The following is a 21592-nucleotide window of genomic DNA, read 5'->3' on the forward strand; positions in this document are numbered from 1 at the left end:
AAGGGACCCCTGGGAAGATGGAGCTGGGTCCCACTCTCCACCCCGGGGCACCTTCATGTGAGTGAGGGGCTGGGGTGGAGTGGGGAACCTGAGGCCAGGCGGGTGTGGGCCCAAGGGCTGCGTGCCCGGCTGAGCCCAGCTCCCCTGCCTGTGTGGAGACGGGTGTGCTCCATGCCAGGTGCACGTTCGGATCACCTGGAGCGATCTTAACCGATGCTAACCCCCCTCCCCCATCCAGATGGGGTCTTCACCACCCCAGGGGTGCCTTGCAAATCCTGAGAGAGATCGTTTTTCCTTGGTGAATGCACGTATTAGCTCCCACATAAACTGTATTACTGAATTTGAAAAATACCAAAATGCAAACATTCTTTTTAAATTGTTTTAAAAAATAATGAATGAATGAAGAAAATTTACATCAGTTAATTTAGTGGTTTCTTAAATCATCTGGTTTGCAGACAGTTCCGTTTTATTAAAATTCACTCGTGAGTCGCTGAACAATGACTTACGTTATTATGTAGAATATATCGGACAGCAAATAAATTGTGACTTTCTTTTATGGTCATCATTATTATTTGTTTCATGTCATCATTATTGCTGAAAGTAATTTTATTTTATAAGAAGGAGGCATTAAAACCTGGTCCTCTAGGTGTCAAGTACACTGGGGACGCTATGGACCCCCCAGAAATGTCTGGTGAGGAACCAATGAAAGAGGGTGCAGTTCCGCAGAGCACCCTCCAGAAGGCGATGTTCCCCCAGGCCGGGGCCAGCTCGGGTCAATCCTGCCCTCACCTCCTGCCTCACCTGTGGATGGCTCCTTTTCCGCCAGCAGCACGACCTCAGGCCCTCACCTCCAGGTCCCCATTCCTGTCCTCTGTTGGGGTGGGCAGACCCAACGCCAGGTCGTGAGGGTGACAAAGTCTGGCAGAGTCAAAGAATTGAGAAAAAGACAGTCTGAGAGATAAAGATAGGACACCAGGGGGCCGTCGCGATCCTGGAGGCTGCCAAGGCCCTGCGCTCTGGGAGCCCACGGTATTATTGATAATCCCACAAAGAAACAGGTGGTGAGAATGTGGAGGTCAAAAGGACACGTTACATTCAGCGCATGATTTACAGCTGGGATGGTTTAGCATTTATAGGGAACATGTTCTGCTACTTGAGATAATGGGAATACAATCGATCTAGGAGCCTGGGAGGGCTAGAAGCAAGGAGCCAGCAAGTCTAGACACATTCCGGAGGCCATTATTTCAGTCCTGCAAGCCCTGCCTCAGTTTCCCTCCCAGCACTCCCCTGCAAGGTGCTTGCAGGATCTTTTCTCCTGGCGGCTCTGACCAAGCCCCTTCGCCCTCCTCCAGGGTTTCCAGCGCCCTGTGGGGACTCCCCTCTGGGCCTCTGCATTCACTGCTGCGGCTGCCTGGAAAGTTCCCCATCCCCCCCTCCCCCCCACCCCGGGTGATGTGCGCTAGGAAAGCTCCCGTCCCCTCCGGTGATATCCACTAGGAAACCTCCTGTCCTGCTGGCTGATGTCCGCTGGGAAACCTCCCCGCCCAGGCTCCCGGGGTACGAAGGAGAGGGACGGAGGGACGCAGTTTCTGATCACTGCTTGCACACCTCCTGTGATGGGCAGCTCATCCATTGTCTCTCAAGACAGCCTGGGCTGGTAAGTGAGTTACAATTCTCAGAAAGGTGTTCCAACTGTTGACACCAACCTGGACCCCCATTCCCTTCACCATTCCAAGACCATACCCCTTCCTCCAGATATCTCACTCCTCCTCTGTCAATCATGTGCCTATTCCAGACATGTGTGTCATGAGGCCCACGGGCCCAGGGTGATAACCACTGGCATGGTGGCAGCCCACTGGGCCCTGGAGGTCCAGAGAAGCTCCTGAGCCAGCTGAAAGGGGCCAATCTGGTGGGGTTCCTGTAGGAGGGAACGCCTTAGCTGAGTTCTGAAGGGTGAGTGACGTTGGTTGGGGACGAGGTAAGGAAAGTATCCCAGGGAGCAGGAATGGTGTGTAGCAGGAGAGAATGTCCTTCTGGAAACAAACAGATTTTGTGGGGCTGGAAGGCTGAGTTTGGACATGGGAGGAAAACAGGAGGCCTGGTGCCGTGATCAAGGTGGGAGGCGGGTAACATCCTCTTTGTTTCATATTTCCTGATTGCTTGGCCAGGAAGCAACTAACATCCCCATCTACCAGGTCCATGGCTTCCTAGCACTGGGTTTTACCATTTTAAAAACATTTTTGAATTTTAGGTGGGAAAAATATCTCATTGTGTAAATGAAGACAAATTAGCATTTCTCTTGTGAGTGGCGAAGTTGAGCAGTTTTCAGATGTGCGCCGGCTTGACAGATGCCACCTCTTGCTGTCCTCACACCCAGCACAGAGCTCGCCTTTTCTCAGGCCCCATCCTCTGCTCTGAGCAAAAGGCCAAGGGTGTGGGCTGCCCTGTGGCCACATGGGTGAGGACGTGGTGAATCAGTTTCCTGTTCTGCTTCCATCACCTTTTGTCCCTTCAGGGTTTCAAATTTCTCTCTTCTCTGTTGGAGGCTGGGGTCCCACGTGCCCATAGCTTTGTCCTTGTCTAGGGTATCTCTGAGCTCAGATTAGAGGGCTGTGAAGCCCCAGGAAGGTATTTGTGGGAGGCAACTCTGATGTGCTGTGTGCCTCGAACACACAACTTCCTGTTTAATTCTCAAAACATCTGCCTGGGGTGGGGACTCTGGAGCCCATTTTACAGTTGAGGAAACCGAGGCTCTGAGGACTTAAGTTACAAACCCAGCATGCCTACTATCACTATCCCATGGCCACTATGTAAGAGGCAACTCTGTTGGCAGCTTTTCTGGGCTTCATTTAACAAACTCTTCTGTAGACATTAAGGTTCTGTTTAATTCACGTTCTAGAGCAGTGAGGTTGTTAGCTCTCCATCTTGAGGGGAAACCCTTTGTCCCGCCCTTTCCAATCAAGGCATGGAAGCCTGTTTCTCATCTAGGAAGGGGCTGTGGTGTTCAGCTCAGCACCAACCTTATATTTCAGTGAGAGAAATGGAAAAGAAAAATAAGGCAGAAGAAAGCACATACATTCATCCTCCTCGGAACCAAACTCCTGAGTTAGGCCTTGGTTCTGGCTCCATGGCTGCCACTCAAATTCCATGTGGCCTTGTTAAATCCCTCCCACCTCTGGCTCTCTACTTTCCCTTCTGTGGAGTTTTTATTCTAGCAACGATACTTTTCACATCTAAGCTCCTGGTTCTTTTTTATATCTGCCTCCTTTTGTCTCGTAGTCTCCTGTTATTTTTTTTCTTTGAGATAAAGTTTTGCTCTCGTTGCCCAGGCTGGAGTGCAGTGGCGCTATCTCGGCTCACTGCTATCTTCACCTCTCGGGTTCAAGCAATTCTCCTGCCTCAGCCTCCCGGGTAGCTGGGATTACAGGCACCCGCCACCATGCCCAGCTAATTTTTGTATTTTTAGTAGAATGGGGTTTCACCATATTGGTCAGGCTGGTCTTGAACTTCTGACCTCAGGTGATTCACCTGCCTCAGCCTCCCAAAGTGTTGCGATTACAGGCATGAGCCACTGCACCCGGCCCTCTGTTCTTGTTTATGGCTGTTATTCTCTTCTTTTTCTGTTTGAATTTTTAATATGTTTGTTGCAAAGTCCTTTTAAGGTTGCACTATTACTCTCTATTTCCTCAGATGTAAATTCTTCCAGTTGAGGAGTTTGTGGAAATTTCATGAAGTGGTTGTGAATCCATTGTCTCTTCAGAATATTTGTTGCGTATGTACCCGGTCAGGGCCGTATGTGAGAGCCTGTGCTCTTGGCTTCATGCATTAGGGGGCTCTGTGTTGGTACTAGCCTCCTAATGGGTGGGTGGTGGGGAGCTTCAACCCTTGTCTCTGGGCACCTCTGCAGTGGTCTCTTGTGAACCTGGTGTTTTCCTGTCATTGCTAAGTGTTTGAAGAATGGTTTTTGTGTGTATTTGGTCTGCCATCTTGAATGAAAGTCCAGTTTCACCATCTGTAAACATTTCACAGATGAGGCACGGGAAGTTCAGGGAGGTGGCCTGACTTGCCCCAGTGCACACAGCTAGGAGGGAGAATTTGAACCCAGTGAAACCCTATCCACTCCCGCTCCTCGGCAGGCCCCGGCCTGGTGCTCCCCTCAGCTCTGACTCATTGCTAGCTCTGCGTTCCCTGGACACCTTCTTCCTCAGTGAGCTGGGAGAATGGCCTCTACCCTGTAGACATGCTAAACAAACTCACAATTTTGTCCTGGTGGAAGAAGTGAAAAAAACCAAAACTGGCAGGTTAACTCGGTATATTGACAAGGCCCTGGACTCTGCAGTCTGGCTGTGTGACCTCAGGGAGGTTACTTCACCTTGGGGAGCCTCATTTTTCTCATTTGTCACATGGCGATAATAATTGTATTTACTTTTCTGGGTAGTGATATGAAGCGAAAAAATGCATTCGTCTAGCACTTAGTAGCTGCTCATTAAATATTCCTTCCTTCCATGGAGGAAAGCCAACTGGGGATGGGGCCAGGAGAATGTGATAGCTGATCCATCAAATTCCTGAAAGGTTTCATGGGCCACAGGGAGGAGAGCTGCTCCATGGTCTGAAAAGGAGAACAGGGAATAACATGGAAGGATCCAGGGAAGGCGACACAGCTGCTAAGTCTGTTCACTGGGGGGAAGAATAATCACTTCAACAAATGGTGCATAAGGATTTCCATAAACAAAACAAACAAAAACACTTCTACCTCACGCATACACAAAAACTAACCAAAGTGGATCAATGACCTAAATATTAAATATAAGAACCGAAACCATAAAACTCTTAAAACAAAGGGGTAACTATTCTTGGATTTCGCAGTGGATTCTCAGGTATGACACTCAAAGCACAAGCAATAAAAGAAAAATAGACAAACTGAACTTGACCAATATAAAAATCTTTTAATTTTAATTTTTAATTTTTATTTATTTTATTTTTTTTTTGAGATGGAGTCTCGCTCTGTGCCCCAGGCTGGGGTGCAGTGGTATGATCTCGGCTCACTCCAACCTCTGCCTCCCAGGCTCAAGCAATTCTCCTGCCTCAGCCTCCTGAGTAGCTGGGATTGCAGGCGCCCATCACCATGACCAGCCAATTTTCATATTGTTAGTAGAGATGGGGTTTCACCATGTTGGCCAGGCTGGTCTCGAACTCCTGACTCAGGTGATCCGCCTGCCTCGACCTCCCAAAGTTCTGGGATTACAGGCATGAGCCACTGTGCCTGGCCAAAAAACCTTTTAATTTTTAGATTAAAGGACATCATCAAAAGGTAGCCCAGAGAATGGGAAAAATGTTTGCAAATCATTTATCTGATAAGGATTTAAAGTGTAGAATGTACAAAGAATTCCTACAATCCAACAACAAAAAGATATTCCACCCAATTAACTGGGCAAAAGACTTGAACAGATATTTCTCCACAGAAGCTATACAAACGGTTAACAAACACATGAGATGCAAACCTCACTAATCATAAGAGAAATGAAAATAAAAACCGCAGTGATAAGCCACACCTCACACCTCCTAGGATGGCCGTGTGCAGTGCACACACCGTAACTATAGCTGCTGAGGGTGTGGCGAAGTTGGAACCCTCGTACGCTGCGGGCGGGGATGTGAGATGGCGCAGCCTCTGTGGAAAGCAGTTTGATGTTTCCCCACAAGGCTAAACATGGGCCGACCATCCGACCTGGCACTTCCACTTTTAAGTATACAGGCCAACGAATTGAAAACAAGGTCTCAGAGAATAGTAAGCTAATGTTCATTGCAGCATCGTTCACGATAGCCAAAAGGTTGAAACAACCCAAATGTCCATCAAATGATGAACGGATGAACAAAATGAGGCGTGTACGTTCCATGGAACATTATCCAGCTGAAACAAGAGGGAAACTGTTGCCTTCTACAACGTGGAGGAACCTTGAAAATATGCTAGCGAAAGAAGCTAGACACAAAAGGACAAATATCGTATGATTCCACTTACAGGAAATATCTAGAACAGGCAAATTCAGACAGACAGGAAGCCGATAGAGGATACCAGGAGCTGGGGGGAGTAGGCAATGAGGAATCATTGATTGACGTTTACAGAGTTTCTATTGGGGGTGATGGAAAAGTTTCGGAAATAGATGGGGTGATGGTCGCACAACACTGTGAATGTAATTGATGACACTGGGTTGTGTACCTAAAAAGAGTTAAAATGACAAATATTGTTAAATATGTTAAATATGTTTTACCATATTTTAAAAACTAGCCTAAAAAGCCCACCACTGCCACAAAATATACAGTTACTCTCTGTAAGTCCAGTGAGGATTAAGATACAGCAGAAGGTCTCTTGCTCAAGCACACCCAACGTTGTCTGTGCCACAATTCATAGACCTGTGTTTTTGTGTTTTGGCTTCAGCAAGGAGGTAAACAGAACTTTCAGAGGAGGTTAAGGGCTTGGCAGATTTTGCTGGTGACACACCCGTACAGGAGTAGCCTTGATCTTGGTTTTCCCAGCCTCCAGAGCTGGGAGCAATACATTTCTGTTGTTGATGAATGACCCCGTCTAAGGCATTTTGTTACAGCAGCACACACAGACTAAGACACAAGAGCACCAGCAACAACAGAAAACAACAGAGAAGGTGGACTTCGTGAAACTGAAACTCTTTGTACAAGAAAAGTATATCAAGAAATTGAAAAGAGAACTCACAGAATGGGCTGAGTACTTGCAAATCATATATTGGGTAAGAATCTAACATCCAAACTGTAGAAAGACCTTTGTGTAAATCAACAATAAAAAGACAATCTAAGTAAAAAATGGACAAAGGATATGAACAAACATTTCTTTAAGACATACCAATGACTAATGACTGCATGAAAAGATTCTCAACATTATGAATCACTAGGGAAATGCAAATGAGATAGTACTTCAAAAAAAAAAAAAGGTAAAGGAAAAATGGGCAGAAACAAGTGTGGGAGAGGATGTGGAGAAATCAGATCACTCATGCATCGCTGGTGGGGATGTCACAAAGTGCAGCTGCTTTGTAAAACACGTTGGCACTTCTTTAGAAATTTAAACATAGATGGGCCGGGCGTGGTGGCTCACGCCTATAATCCCAGCACTTTGGGAGGCTGAGGCGGGCAGATCACGAGGTCAGGAGATAGAGACCATCCTGGCTAACACAGTGAAACCCTGTCTCTACTAAAAATACAAAAAATGAGCCGGGCGTGGTGGCGGCGCCTGTAGTCCCCGCTACTCGGGAGGCTGAGGCAGGAGAATGGCGGGAACCTGGGAGGTGGAGCTTGCAGTGAGCTGAGATCCGGCCACTGCACTCCAGCCTGGGCGACAGAGCGAGACTCCGTCTCAAAAAAAAAAAAAAAAAAAAGAAAAATAAATTTAAACATAGATGAACCATCTGACCCAGCAATTCTACTCCCAGGTAATACTCAGGAGACTGGAAAACATGTTCACACAAAAACTTGTACATGAAGGCATTATGTAGACAGTGGCATTATTCACAGCAGCCAAAAAGTGGAAGTAACTCAAATGTCCATCAACAGATGAGTAGACAGATGTGGGGTATACACATCCGAGGAAGCCTTATTCAGCCATAGGAAGGAATGAAGTCGTGATGCCTGACGCGGCAGCCGCTAACCTCAAAGACATTACCTAGGTGACAGATCCAGACACAAGAAGCCACATGTTGTGTGATTCTATGTCTGTGAAGTGTTAAGTACAGGCAAATGCAGAGAGACAGAAGGGAGATAGTGGTTGCCGGGGCTGGGGGCAGGACAGTGGGTAGTGACTGCCCATGGGCATGGAAGTTGGTTTTGGAGGTGGGGGAGGTGGCAGAGTTGATGAAATGTTCTGGAATGAGAGAGAGGTGATGGTTGCCCAACATTGTGAATATACTAAAAAGCAGTGAGCTGTATACTCTGAAATGGTTAAATTGCATGTATTTGATGTGAATTTTATCTCAGTGTGAAAAAATCCTGCTGTCAGAAGAGTGTCTATTGGACCTGGCCTGTCCTGGCACCAGGGCTGTGGTTTTTTTTTTAAAGCTGTTGGTGACTGGCTGAACCATCTGTTGTGAAGACGGCTGCTTTGTAGGTGTGGAAGGCTCTGGGCAGGACGTGTCTGCCAACTCGAATGCAGACACTTGCCAGGAACTAATGACGATTAGTCCTTGTAATGCATCTTGGAGCCAAGCGCCTAGATTTTAACACCCCAGGTGTGGGAGACACTGACAGTGAAATTTCCCAAGTCCTGTGTGGTCTGTACCCAATCCACAAGGAGAGAGCGGCAGGCAATGGCTGCCCTGCCTGACTCTCCACGTCTGTGTGGTGTAAAATATCTCACCTGGGGCCATGTTTCTCACCTGTTGAAAGTTTATGAGCACAGGGCAAGGGCAACGTTAGGAGCATTTATTCACAATGTTGATGATGGGCTCAACCCAGCTCAGTCATGGCTGGGGGAAAACCAGTTCCTTATAATCGATGTGTTGGTGCAGGATTTATAACAAATGATTGAAAACTGTTAATCCACTTGGCAAGTTTAAAGCAGGTTTTTTTTGATCAAGAAGACGCTCAACTGTGTTTTTTTAAGAAGTCGTGGCTCTTCCTTCTCTCTGTAATTTCGTATCGGTCTGATTTTCATCAGGTGAGGAGGCAACAGGCTGGTGGCCATGAATAGTCAGTTCTGCTTCCCTGCGGGCCATGGGCTGGGCTAGTGAACGGCAGGCGTGCTCTCCATGGAGCAGAAGAACCAGTGTCTTTCTCATGTGTGATGCTGCTAGACTGACCCCTGGTGGCCTCTGTGCTGTGACTGGTGCGTGAGGCCTGGTGTGGGTTCTGGGCCATCTCCTCATTCCGTGTTCAATGCCATGCGGCAGCTAGGCGGGGTTCCCTCCCACTCAGGGTGTGCTCAGTGGGGCGCCACCCCAGCCTGCAGTCTCCAAGGTTCACACCACCTCTAAAAGACACTGGATTCTAATTTTATAAAACATACAGCACCGTAGCTCTGTAAGGCCAAATTTTAGTTTCTCTATATAGCTTCCCATGACATTGCTCCTGAAAGCAGAGCCACAGGCTTCCCCTCCAGTGGGAGCCCATGAGCCCGGGGCTGATCCCCGATCTCATACGCTCTCCTTAGGTCCGTGATGGTTTAGTCCGGGAGTGCATTCGTAGAGGGAGTATTGCTTATAGGGGATGTGACACCTCCCGTTTCTTACAAAAGGGGCTGACTAATAGCATGCACAGTGTGCTCTCTGTGTGGCAAAGGAGGGAGATGGGAGCACTTTTCCCAAAAGGACATTTATAGAGCAGGGACAAGGGGATGATAGCAATAGGTTTTTTTTTTTTTTTTTTTTTTTTTTTTGAGATGGAGTCTCGCTCTGTCGCCCAGGCTGGAGTGCAGTGGCGCGATCTCGGCTCACTGCAAGCTCTGCCTCCCGGGTTCACGCCTTTCTCCTGCCTCAGCCTCCCGAGTAGGTGGGATTACAGGCGCCCGCCACCTCGCCCGGCTAATTTTTTGTATTTTTAGTAGCGGTGGGGTTTCACCGTGGTAGCCAGGATGGTCTCGATCTCCTGACCTCGTGATCCGCCTGTCTGGCCGGCAATAGGCCCTTCTAGGCAGCAGCAAGCCCTGCTGGCTGTGGAGTTCTGGGTGGACGAGGCACCGTCAGGGCTCAGGTCTGTGAAAGCTGCTGGGAGCGTGCATTCTGGAGAAGTGGGAGGCGGACTGAGGGCAAAGCAATTAAGTTGCAGAAGGATCCTGAATGCCTGCAAACTTGCAGCCCCACACTGGCTTAACTGGAAAAGGAGGTGGTGCTTGGTGGGCACAGGAATCTGACGCATCCTCCTCTCCCTGCTGCAAAACATCTGGCTGGGAGGAATGGTCCAAATCCAGTCCCTCTAAGAACCTTGTCCCTGGAGTTGCTGCCACAGGTGTGCTGAGGCGGGGCTGAGGCAAACGGCTGCCCAGGGTGGCGGTGGACCCAGTGGTGAGGGTGGGATGGATGAGGGTGTGGGAGGAGGGGCCCCAGGAGGTGGCAAGGAGCTCAGGAGCCTCCAGATTGGTGGCCTTCTGCCCCCTGCCAGATGAGTTCCATCCCTATCAGGAAGCTGCCATTTCTAGGGGCTTAACACTCGAAACATCTTTGGAACACCACAGTAACAAGACAAGAATAGCAAGTGCTACCATTTATTTATTTGGCCTCATGCTTCACACCATCCTCCTGAGATAGGGTGTTTGTTTTGCGAATGGGGAAACCGAGGTTCTGGGAGGGGCAGAGAGTGCCCAAGGGCCATGACCAGTAAATGGCAGAGCCAGGACTGGAACCCAGGCCACACCCCTCCATGCCCCTTCGCCCATGTGTGCACCCAAATTGTCAACGCCTTTCCCGGAAGAGCAGCAGCAACGGCCTGCAGTGAAAGCAGCTGGACTTGTTGCTCCCTGCAGCAAGGGGGGCCCCCACAACAGCGAGCTGGGGTGTCTCATAAGAGGGTGTTAGCAAGTAGCAGTTGTAGGATGTGGGCCTTGGTTATGAGCTTATTTGGGGGGTGGGTCTATGGAGTCAGGGCTTGCTTTAGAGTACAGGCTGGTTCAAGAGTGTCTGTTGAACATAGTCTACAGTTACACCAGAGTTAACAGCTTTTTCCTCTCTGTTGTAAAGCGAGTTGTTGAACCGCATGACGTAAGAACTGTTGTGCAGTAGCATCTGAAACTCTAGACAGGAGATGCTAGCCGACCATTTATAGGTTATTATGAGAAACGCAATGACTGTTAGTTCTCCTAACTGGTCTGCAAGACAAGGGCCTGGAGCGCCTCCAGGTAATGGGAGCATGTTCCAGAAGCCAGCTGGGTTGGCCTTAGAGGTCAAGGGCTTTTTCTAATAGTCATAAGCTGTCCTGTTCCCCTGTGGTGTTTTTCTAGGTTTAAAAAGAAGTATTTGCTGTGGCATGGCCTGTCCCTTTGCTGGCTAAGAGGAAAATAAAGCTTATATGACTGTCCTTGATAACTCTAACGAATGGACTTAGTCGGTTGGACTTTCAGAGCAGAGTGGTCTTGTTTGTGGCTGTAGCTAAAATTACCAACGGGTTTTGAACTCTGTCTCTAGTCGTTTTATTCCCTTGGTGGGAACTGTAGTTTGCAGGGTATGCCTGAAGAGCAAATCAAGGATCACTACTGGAAGGTTTTGGAATCCTCTATGATAATATTACGCTGGATTGCTGGGTACTCTTTCAAAGAATGCATTACTGGAGACGTGGTTGTTGTAAATATCTGAACATATCTAACCACTCTGAATATACGTGAGCGTGTGGCAGGCCAATATAAGCCTGACACGGACTGATAAGACGTAGTGTCCCGCTGATGCGCGGACTGTATGGGGAGCCTATTATTGTAACAGGAATACATTTCGCGTCTTTGTGTGCCTTTTGTATAGAAGCTGCAGATCATGTAGAGGCGGGTGTGTTTTGGATGCACTGTACAGTTCATGTTCATGTTGAGATAAAGCTGGAAATAAAATGTAACCTGTCATGCGCATCCATGTGAAGAGACCACCAAACAGGCTTTGTGTGAGCAATAAAGCTTTTTAATCACCTGGGTGCAGCAGGCTGAGTCCGAAAAGAGAGTCAGCGAAGGGAGATAGGGGTGGGGCCGTTGTGTAGGATTTGGGTAGGTAAAGGAAAATTACAGTCAAAGGGGGGTTGTTCTCTGGCGGACAGGGGTGTGGGATCACAAGGTGCTCAGTGGAGGAGCTTTTGAGCCAGGATGAGCCAGGAAAAGGAATTTCACAAGGTAATGTCATCAGTTAAGGCAGGAACCGGCCATCTGGATGTGTACGCACAGGTCACAGGGGATGTGATGGCTTAGCTTTGGCTCAGAGGCCTGACATTCCTGTTTTCTTATATTAATAGGAAAAATCAAAATAGTGTTGAAGGGGTGGCGAAAATTTTTTTGGGGGTGGTATGGAGAGAGAATGGGCGATGTTTCTCAGGGCTGCTTCAAGCGGGATTAGGGGCGGCGTGGGAACCTAGAGTGGGAGAGATGAAGCTGAAGGAAGATTTTGTGGTAAGAGGCGATATTGTGGGGATATTAGAAGGAGCATTTGCCATATAGAATGATTGGTGATGGCCTGGATGCAGTTTTGTATGAATTAAAAAACTAAACGGAAGAGACAAGATCTGAATAAGAGGAGAGAAAACAGGTGTTAAAGGACTAAGAATTGGGAGGACCTAGGACATCTAATTAGAGAGTGCCTAAGGAGGTTCAGCATAGCCTTGCCAGCAAAGATTATTTATTTACTTTAAGAGGGAGTTAAGAGTGGCGGTTTGGGATAGCACCAGGAGATATCAGCTGTGATGGCTTGGAGAAACAGTGCAAACCGGCAGTGTAAACACGAGCAGGGCATTTATGAGTAGTTGAGAATGGTGAATAGGAGTATGACTAGATAGAAGACAGTAGGGATGACTAGTTTTTTTGGGCACAGTCCAAGTTGGTCTGGTGTCTGGAATGAGACTGGGGCTTAATAAAAAGGAGCGTCTATACAGGAGCTCAAATGGGCTGTACCCTGTAGCATTCCGAGGACAGGCCTGAATTCTGAGAAGGGCAAGTGGTAAAAGTATTGTCCAGTCCTTTTTAAGTTGGTGGCTGAGCTGGGTGAGGTGTGTTTTTAAAAGACTATTACTCTATTCTACTTTTCTTGAAGATTGAGGACCGTAAGGGGTATGAAGGTTTTACTGAATACCAAGAGCCTGAGAAACGGCTTGGGTGATTTGACTAGTAAAGACTGGTCCATTATCAGACTGCATAGAGGTGGGAAGGCCAAACCGAGGAATTACGTCTGACAGAAGGAAAGAAATGACCGCGGTGGCCTTCTCAGACCCTCTACCCATCCAGTGAAAGTGTCTACCCAGACCAAGAGGCATTTTAGTTTTCTGACTCTGGGCATGTGAGTAAAGTCAATTTGTCAGTCCTGGGCAGGGGCAAATCCTTGAGCTTGATGTGTAGGGAAGAGAGGGGGTCTGAACAATCCCTGAGGGGCAGTAGAATAGCAGATGGAACACTGAGAAGTGATTTTCTTGAGGATATATTTCCATGATGGAAAGGAAATGAGAGGTTTTAAGAGGAGGGCTAGCGGCTTGTAACTTACATGGAAAAGGTTATGAAACGACGACAGAATAGAATGGGCCTGTGAGGCTGGAAGGAGATATTTTCCTTGGTCTAAGAACCATTCCCCTTGTGTGGGAAGAGATTGATAGGTGGAAGTTTCAGTGGAGGAATAGGTGGGAGTGACTAGATAAGAAGGAGGAAAATTGCCGTGAGGGATAGAAGCTGGAACACTAGCTGCTTTTTTAGCTTCTTTATCAGCATAAGTGTTGTCTTGAGTGATGGGATCTGATGCCTTTTGATGGCCTTTGCAGTGAATGACTCCAGCTTCCTTTGGCAGTAAAGCGGCTTTGAGAAGCATTTTTATTAAAGAGGCATTAATGATGGAGGACACCTGTGTAGTGAGGACACCTCTTTCAGCCCATATACCAGCATGGTGGTGCAGGATATGGAAGGCATATTTAGAGTCAGTATAAATATTGACGCGTAATCCTTTTGCAAGAGTGAGGGCCTGAGTTAAGGCAACTAGTTCGGCTTGCTGAGAGGTAGTGGAGGGGGGCAGAGCGGTGGCCTCAATGATAGATGTGGAAGATACTATAGCACAGCCCGCCTTTGCTGGTGAGTGGCGATTAGGCCTGGTGGAACTGCCATCAATAAACCAAGTGTGATCAGGGTGAGGAACACGAAAGAATATGGGGAAATGGAGTGAATGTCAGGTGTTTCAGAGAGATACAGTCATGGGGGTCAGGTGTGGTATCTGGAATAATGTGGGAGGCCGGATTGAAGTCTGGGCCAGGAACAATGGTAATTGTGGGAGACTCAGCAGAGAGTGAGTATAGCAGAAGGAGCTGGGGAGCAGAAAGTATATGTGTCAGGTGGGAGGAAGAAAATAGATTCTGGAAGTTATGAGAACTGTAGAGAGTGAGTTGAGCATAGTTTGTGATTTTTAGGGCCTCTAAAAGTATTAAGGCAGTGGCAGCCGCTGCACACAGGCATGAGGGCTGGGCTAAAATAGTAAGGTCAAGTTGTTTGGACAGAAAGGCTACAGGTCACCGTCTTGGCTCTTGTGTAAGAATTCTGACTGCACTAACCATGCCTAGGAAGGAAAGGAATTGTTGTTTTGTAGAAGGGATTGGGGTTTGGGAGATTAGCCGAACACCATCAGCAGGGAGAGCACGTGCATTTTTATGAGAATTATGCCGAGATAGGTAACAGATGAGGAAGAAATTTGGGCTTGAATGAAGTAATGGGGGCTGTCCGTGAAGCCTTGTGGCCGTACAGTCCAGGTAATTTGCTGGCCTGATGGGTGTCAGGGTCAGTCCAAGTGAAAGCAAAGAGAGGCTGGGATGAAGAGTGCAAAGGAATAATAAAGAAAGTATGTTTGAGATCCAGAACAGAATACTGGGTTGTGGAGGGAGGTATTGAGGATAGGAGAGTATATGGGTTTGGCACCACGGGGTGAACAGGCAAGACAATTTGGTTGATAAGGCGCAGATCCTGAACTAACGTGTAAGGCTTGTCTGGTTTAAGGACAGGTAAAATGGGGGAATTGTTAGGGGAGTTTACAGGCTTTAAAAGGCCATGCTGTAGGAGGTGAGTGGTAATAGGCTTTAATCCTTTTAAAGCGTGCTGTGGGATGGGATATTGGCATTGAGCGGGGTAAGGGTGATTAGGTTTTAATGGGATGGTAAGGGGTGGGTGATTAGGTTTTAATGGGATGTAAGGGGTGACTGATCGGTCGCCAAGGAGGGAGTAGAGGCGTCCTATACTTGTGGGTTAAGGTGGGGGGATATGAGGGGAGGATGTGAAGGAGGCTTTGAACAGGGGGAAAAGGTGGCAATGAGGTGTGGCTGCAGCCTAGGAATAGTCAGGGAAGCAGATAATTTAGTTAAAATGTCTTGGCCTGATAAGGGAGCTGGGCAGGTGGGGATAACTAAAAAGGAGTGCATAAAAGAATGTTGTCCAAGTTGGCACCAGAGTTGGGGAGTTTTAAGAGGTTTAGAAGCCTGACCATCAATACCCACAACAGTTATGGAGGCAAGGCAAACAGGCCCTCGAAAAAAAGGTAATGTGGAGTGGATAGCCTCTGTATTAAGAAGGGGACGGACTTACCCTCCACTGTAAGAGTTACCTAAAGCGTCTGTGATGGTCCAGGAGGCTTCCGAGGCGATCTGGCAGCGTCAGTCTTCAGCCGCTAAGCTGAGAAGATGTGGGAAGGAGTCAGAGGAGCCTTGGGCCAGTTGGATAGTCCAGTTTTCAGTGGGGTCCCGCACAGATGGGACACGGCTTAGGAGGAATCCTGGGCTGCGGGAATTCCTTGGCCCAGTGACCAGATTTCTGGCACTTGAAACAAGCTCCTGGGGGAGGCGGTCCTGGAGGAACCCCTGGCAGCTGTAGTTCAGGTGTTTGGAAGTTCTTGTGTGCTGGAGATGTGGCTGGGGTTTGTCTCACAGTAGAGGCAAGGAACTGCAACTCAGAAATAATCGCTACTTGGCTGCCTCTACTCTATTACTGTACACCTTGAAGGTGAGGTTAATTAAGTCCTGTTGTGGGGTTTGAGGGCCGGAATCTAATTTTTGGAGCTTTTTCTAATGTCGGGAGCTGACTGGGTGATAAAATGCATATGAAGAATAAGGCGGCCTTCTGGCCCCTCTGGGTCTAGGGCGGTAAAGCGTCTAAGGGTTGCTGCGAAGCAGGCCATGAACTGGGCTGGGTTTTTATATTTGATGAAAAAGAGCCTAAATGCCAGCTGATGTGGGAGAGGTCGGATAAAGAAAAGAGGAGCATTAACCTTGACTCTGCCTTTAGCTCCAGCCGCCTCTTTAAGAGGAAATTGTTGGGCAGGTTGGGGAGGGCTAGTCATGGAAACCAGACTGGGTGTGAGGAGAGGAGGTGATACAAAGATGATAGGGTGGGGGAGCAGAGGCTGAGGAAGAACTGGGGCCTGGCTCGGCCTGGCGAGGAGCAGCCTGGGGAGAAGGGGAGAGGTCAGATGGGTCTGTAGAAAAGGAAGACTAGAAAGACTCAGCGACGCTTGGGGTTGGGACAGAGGGGACAGGCATGCCGGTCGCATTGGGACCAGGGAACAATGTGTAAAAGAATGCCAGGACCTCAGGCACCTCAGAACGTTTGTCCATTTTATGACAAGAATTATCTAGATCTTGTAGGATAGAAAAATTGAAAGTGCCGTTTTCTGGCTGTTTAGAACCCCTGTCGAGTTTGTACTGGGGCCAAACAGTATTGAGAAGAAAATAAGACACTTAGATTTTAGGTCAGGTGAGAGTTGAAGAGGTTTTCAGTTCTGGAGAACACAGGCTAAGGGAGAAGAGGGAGGAATGGAGGATGGAAAGCTGCCCATAGTGAAGGAGGGAAGTTTAAAGAGAAGGGAGAGACACAGAGAAAGGCGGGGTGAGCAGCCAAAGCAGGCGTCCCCCTGGAGATCGGACACCAATGGAACGTGGGTGAATAATCAGAGAGGCGTCCCCGCAATGATTAAACACAGAGGGAAGGCTGCCTTCCCGAGTCCGTGACCGGCGCCGGAGTTTTGGGTCCACGGATAAAATGCGTCTCCTTTGTCTCTACCAGAAAATGAAAGGAATTGAAATTAAGAGAAGGGAGAGATTGAAGAGCGGCGCCAAGATTGAAAGGAGAAGGAGGTTGAGGGATAGTGAGAGAGGTTGAAGAACAGAGTAAAAAGAGGCCGCTTACCGGATTTAAAATCGATGAGATGTTCCTTGGGCTGGTCAGTCTGAGGACCTGAGGTCGTAGGTGGATCTTTCTCACGGAGCAAAGAGCAGGAGCACAGGGGATTGATCTCCCAAGGGAGGTCCCCCATCCGAGTCACGGCACCAAAATGTCATGCGCGTCCGTGTGAAGAGACCACCAAACAGGCTTTGTGTGAGCCATAAAGCTTTTTAATCACCTGGGTGCAGCAGGCTGAGTCCGAAAAGAGTCAGTGAAGGGGGAGGTGGGGTGGGGTCGTTCTGTAGGATTTTGGTAGGTAAAGGAAAATTACAGTTAAAGGAGGTTCTCTGGCAGGCAGGGGTTGGGGTCACAAGGTGCTCAGTGGGGGAGCTTTTGAGCCAGGATGAGCCAGGAAAAGGAATTTCACAAGGTAATGACAACTGTTAAGGCAGGAACAGGCCATTTTCACTTCTTTTTTTTTTTTTTTTTTTTTTTTGAGGCGGACTCTCGCTCTGTGGCCCAGGCTGGAGTGCAGTGGCCAGATCTCTGCTCACTGCAAGCTCCGCCTCCCGGATTTACTCCATTCTCCTGCCTCAGCCTCCCGAGTAGCTGGGACTACAGGCGCCCACCACCTCGCCCGGCTAGTTTTTTTTGTATTTTTTAGTAGAGACGGGGTTTCACTGTGTTAGCCAGGATGGTCTTGATCTCCTGACCTCGTGATCCGCCTGTCTCGGCCTCCCAAAGTGCTGGGATTACAGGCTTGAGCCACCGCGCCCGGCCTCATTTTCACTTCTTTTGTGGTGGAATGCCATCAGTTAAGGCAGGAACCGGCCATCTGGATGTGTTACGTGCAGGTCACAGGGGATATGATGGCTTAGCTTTGGCTCAGAGACCTGACACAATCATGTAGAATCTAAGCTGGGATGAAGCTTCGAGCTGTATACAGTGGCATGTTATGAATCCATAAGGAGGCAACATGGGACCTAGAGGTGGTTGATCTTACAACGCTAACGGTAATCTCTTAAGATGTAGAATTTTGGAGGTTTCTGAGAGGTATGCTATCTAAAAAAAAATTCCATTAGTTCTGTCTTTCTAGACGACTGGAGAAAACAAGGACAGTGAAATCTCTGGATTGAAGGCACATTTTCAGTGTTTCTTAATAACAGTATGTTTTAGTCCCTTTGTGTTGCTGTAAAGGAACACCTGAGGCTGAGTGGCGTGTGAAGAGGTTTATTTGGTTCAGGGTTCTGCAGGCTGTACAGGAAGCATGGCGTAGCATCTTCTTCTGTTGAGGGCCTCAGGACGGGTGCACTCCTGGTGGAGGCGAAGGAGAGCCCTGTGCAGACCACACGGTGAGAAAGGGAGGAAGCAGGAGGTGGGGGAAGGTGCCAAGCTCTTTTCAACAACTAGTTCTTGTGGGAACTAAGGGTAAACACTTACTCGAGTGAGAATGGCACCAAGTCATTCATGAGGGCTCCACCCGCTCCACCAGGCCCCATCTTTCACACTGGGGATCATAGTTCAACAAGAGACTCAGCAGGACCAAACCAACCACTGCACTGGTCTGGAAAAAGGAGTATCTCTGTCATTAGAAGTAAGTGGGGATTTTCCAGGTTGGAAAACAAAATCAAGCCCTTTTTGTCACTCTCTGGCAGGGAAAATTTCAATCCACAGTGAATATCAACAAACAATAACCAGAATGTATTGATAATCCACCGCAGAAGGCATCGGTATGGAGTCCACCTGGAGGGGTCTGAAGGGCCTTCAAGCTCTCTAGTTCCTGCTCACGTCTACATTTTAAACGTTTTATCAGGATTTCGTTCACTGGGGGATGTTTTGTAACTGTTCTTGGCAATACCTCTAAAATTACCTGGTTTAATATTGTTGCCAATTTATCTTTACAGGCATCCAATTTGGGGTAATATCATAAAGAATTTTTGTTAGAGTCCACTATCACCTTTCTGATGACATTAGCCGGCTCTCCTAAGATGTAATAGGCATCAGAACTTTCCTCATTTTCTTTTTGCAAATCAGGGGCTTGTTCTGACGCTAACAGCAGCCTCTGAATTTCTCAAGACCGGTGAGATCACAGGAGTGTTCGTATGGGCTGATCTTGTTTCTTTAGCGTAGTGGTCAGCCCAGACATTGCCATTAGGATCTGAGTCTTTGTATTTGAATGACCTTTTACCGCTTCTATAGCTAAGATAGCAAAGCATCTAAAATGTCTGTTACTCAACTTTTAGAGGCATCTGTCAGGGTTAGAAGCCTGTTTCTAAAGCATTCAAACTTTGTGGACGACCCCAGTCACATTTCTTTATACTATCAGTCTAAACGTTTGTTCGTCATTTTTTCCAACCTGCCCACGTGGGAGCAAATGTTTGAGTCATCTGCAATGACCTAATTTCTGGGATCGGTCTGTATTTTAAGGGTGAATTTAACTCTGTGGTAGCATTTTGAAATAGGAACAAGTAAAATTAGGACAAAGCTACTCAAGGCATCTCTAACAAAATTACTAAACGGTATGTATTTTTTACAGTGAGAGTTAACAATTTGGTGACAGAAAGGAATCTTCCTTCAAATATAGCATCACTTAGTCACTTTACATGTGTGAAAATAATTCAAAATCAAAGCTGTTGGAATTTTATTTACAGCCTTAAAGGAATGTGATTATGAGGCCTGAGTCATGTAACAGGCACCTGTAACCTGTTTCTCTGATTATAGATTATCCTTTTTCTTTGCCTACACTGTGTCATGCGTGTCTGTGTGAAGAGACCACCAAACAGGCTTTGTGTGAGCAATAAAGCTTTTTAATCACCTGGGGGCAGCGGGCTGAGTCCGAAAAGAGAGTCAGAGAAGGGAGGTAAGGGTGGGGCCGGTTTGTAGGATTTGGGTAGGTAAAGGAAAATTACAGTCAAAGGGGGGTTGTTCTCTGGGAGGCAGGGGTGGGGGGGGTCACAAGGTGCTCAGTGGGGGAGCTTTTTGAGCCAGGATGAGCCAGGAAAAGGACTTTCACAAGGTAATGTCATCACTCAAGTCAAGGACTGGCCATTTTCACTTCTTTAAAAGTGTGGTGGAATGTCATCGGTTAAGGCGGGGCAGGGCATTTTCACTTCTTTCGTGATTCTTCAGTTACTTCAGGCCATCTGGGCGTACACGTGCCAGTCACAGGGGACGCGATGGCTTGGTTTGGGCTCAGAGGCCTGACATTTTTGCCGCCTTATATTAATAAGAAAAATAAAAGAAAATAGTGTTGAAGTGTTGGGGTGGCGAAAATTTTGGGGGGGTTGTTATGGAGAGAGAATGGGCGATGTTTCTCAGGGCTGCTTCAAGCGGGATTAGGGGCGGCGTGGGAACCTAGAGTGGGAGAGATGAAGCTGAAGGAAGATTTTGTGGTAAGAGGCGATATTGTGGGGTTGTTAGAAGGAGCATTTGCCATATAGAATGATTGGTGATGGGCTGGATGCAGTTTTGTATAAATTGAAAAACTAAACAGAAGCCACAAGGTCTGAATGAGAGGAGAGAAGACAGGTGTTAAAGGACTAAGAATTGGGAGGACGTAGGACATCTAATTGGAGAGTACCCAAGGAGGCTCAGCATAGCCCTGCCAGCAAATATTATTTACGTTAAGAGGGAATTTAGAGTGGCGGTTTGGGATAGCACCAGGATGTATCAGCTGTGATGGCTTTGGAGAAACAGTGTAAACACGAGCAGGGCATTTATGAGTAGTTGAGAACGGTGACTAGGAGTACGACTAGAGAGAAGACAGTAGGGATGACAAGCTTTTCGGGGTGCAGTCCAAGTTGGTCTGGTGTCTGGAATGAGACTGGGACCTAATAGAAAGGAGTGTCCACACAGGAGCTCAAATGGGCTGGAACCTGTAGCATTCCGCGGACAGGCCTGAATTCTGAGAAGGGCAAGTGGTAAAAGTATTGTCCAGTCCTTTTTAAGTTGGTGACTGAGCTGGGTGAGGTGTGTTTTTAAAAGACCATTAGTCCGTTCTGCCTTTCCTGAAGACTGAGGATGGGAAAGGGGTATGAAGGTTCCACTGACTATCAAGAGCCTGAGAAACTGCTTGGGTGATTTGACTAGTAGAGGCTGGTCCGTTATCAGACTGTATAGAGGTGGGAAGGTCTTCCTTTACCTACTCAAATCCTATAAAACGGCCCCACCCTTATCTCCCTTCGCTGACTCTCTTTTCGGACTCAGCTCGCCCGCACCCAGGTGATTAAAAAGCTTTACTGCTCATGCAAAGCCTGTTTGGTGATCTCTTCACACAGACGCGCATGACACACCGTTTTGTAAAATGTTATAAAAAACTCAGGGGCAGCAGGGAAGGACCCCTTCTCTCCTGTTGATGCTCATTATAATTTCCCTCTTTCTTCTCTTACACAAGGACTTCACGACGACTACACTGTCTAAATCACAATGTTAAATATAGTCTTTCAATTGGAAAGAAAAAACATCAAGCTGTAACTAATCAAGTTGCTGTTACTCATAAACCAGACTCATACGGAAAATGCTGTGATTCCACTAAATTTGTTTTCTGCCTGTATAAAAGAGACCTTAACTTTTTAGCTTTGGAGCACTGACCCCATTCCTTTGGAGTCTGTGTTTCCCAGATGCCTATCCTCGGCTTTTTCCTTAAAGACAGCCTTTTTAAATGAGATTCTGATCCTTTAAATTATTTCAGGTTGTCATTAAAAATCCAAATTCTTTTTTCACTCCTCTGATACACAGTTTAGGTAAAAAACATTTAAAAAAGATTATACCTTTATTTACATG

Source organism: Chlorocebus sabaeus, chromosome 14, assembly GCF_047675955.1.
Source record: "Chlorocebus sabaeus isolate Y175 chromosome 14, mChlSab1.0.hap1, whole genome shotgun sequence".
Lineage (NCBI taxonomy): Eukaryota > Metazoa > Chordata > Mammalia > Primates > Cercopithecidae > Chlorocebus > Chlorocebus sabaeus.